Source organism: Cyprinodon variegatus, unplaced genomic scaffold (assembly GCF_000732505.1).
Source record: "Cyprinodon variegatus isolate N-32 unplaced genomic scaffold, C_variegatus-1.0 Scaffold1218, whole genome shotgun sequence".
In the NCBI taxonomy this organism is placed as follows: Eukaryota; Metazoa; Chordata; class Actinopteri; order Cyprinodontiformes; family Cyprinodontidae; genus Cyprinodon; species Cyprinodon variegatus.
Window position 1 is genome coordinate 148,070 of NW_015151671.1, and position 1,588 is coordinate 149,657.

Consider the following 1,588-nt stretch of genomic DNA (forward strand, 5'->3'; position numbering starts at 1 on the left):
TCTGGACTTGGATTATGTCAACTGTGAGATCAATAAAGTCTATCTTATCTTATCCTAATAATGACAATTGAACTTTATCTCGTATTGGTGAAATTCTCATTTTGCATTTAACCCATCCCCTCGGGGGCTGCGATTGTGTGGCGCACGCAGAGTGGTATAGGGTTAAGGGTCTTGCTCAGGGAGCCAGAGTGGAGGCTGTGGGGATCGAACCGGATACCTGCGATCTTCTCAGAGCACAGAGCTCTGCTCTAACCACTAGGCCATGACTCCAACCTTCTACTCCCATCTAAACTACGTTGACTGATCGCTGCAGCCTAATTTACTCCACAATGGATTTGCTTCCTTTGGTAAAGCAGTTCCTCATTGCAAACGCCTCCAGAAATTACCCCTATTTTCAATCTATATTTAAGTATCAAGTCCTGAAAAAACCAAAACCTCTACAAATGAGAGTAATTCTGGCAGAGAACGTTCTAGATCAGCTGTCATCTGCGTACAGAAACAACTCATGCTCTCTGCACCCTAGCTCCACCCCTTTGATGCTTCTATTTGAACGAACCGTTACTATTAAGAAAGTAGTGACGGGGACAGGCTGCATCCCTGCCTCCTACCTCTGCAGATGTCAAAGCAGTTAGACGGGAAACCATTAGTCAAGGCTCAACTTAGAGAGAGCCCTCCTCTGGACAAGACTCTGCTGTCCATCTACACCTGATGGACAAAGGACATTCTTTGGAGGACCAGAATGTTCACATTTTGGACAAAGAAGACAGGTGGTTTGAGAGGGGCGTGAAGGAAGCCATCTGTTAAAGTTGTAGGGAAATCATATTTAAATGTCAAATCTTTCTGGCTTAAACATTCACTAAATGTTCTCTTTATCAGACCATATTGTCCCAAAATTTAGAAAATTTCAATAAAAAAAATTCCTGTCTTAAAATCTGTGTTTTTTTCCCGTTATCTTCTGCAGGCCAGTTAGTTCTACATCAGCCTGAACACCTAAATTCAGCCAATCATATACCAAGGGTCATCTTTCAGTCACATTTTTTCAGTCATAGCATCTTGATTCATGTGTCGCAGCTAATATACGCAACGGTTGAAACAAGAATCCTTTCCTTCCCCATTGAGTTGCGTCCCAGTGTTCACGGGGATGGACGTCTGTGTCTTCAGCAGGCGTAGAGCTAACAGAACTGGCAGCGTTGCGAGGCAAGGGCTCAAACATGGCGGCTGGAAGCCTTCTACACCAAACCAAGACAGCAGCTGCAACCAAGCGGTAGAGTTGATTCCTTCCCACGATCATCACCATGTAGGGACCAATACATCTGGTCAGCCAGGCCAACAATGACCCTAATACTCCTCCATCAGAGGCATAGACCAGTATCAGTCATTGTAGGCTAACAAAGACCAGTGGACCTGTTCTTCTGGTTCAATTTGCATGTTTTCCAATCCATAAAAAGGCTTTGATGGTCGCTCTATAAAACCTGGAACTCAACGCTATTTCTGAAACGTCTTCAAACTTGGAAACAAAGTCCAGTGGATTGATTTTAACTTTTTTTGGAATTTCTAAAGAAACAGCCTGGAGGTCCAGGCAAAGATG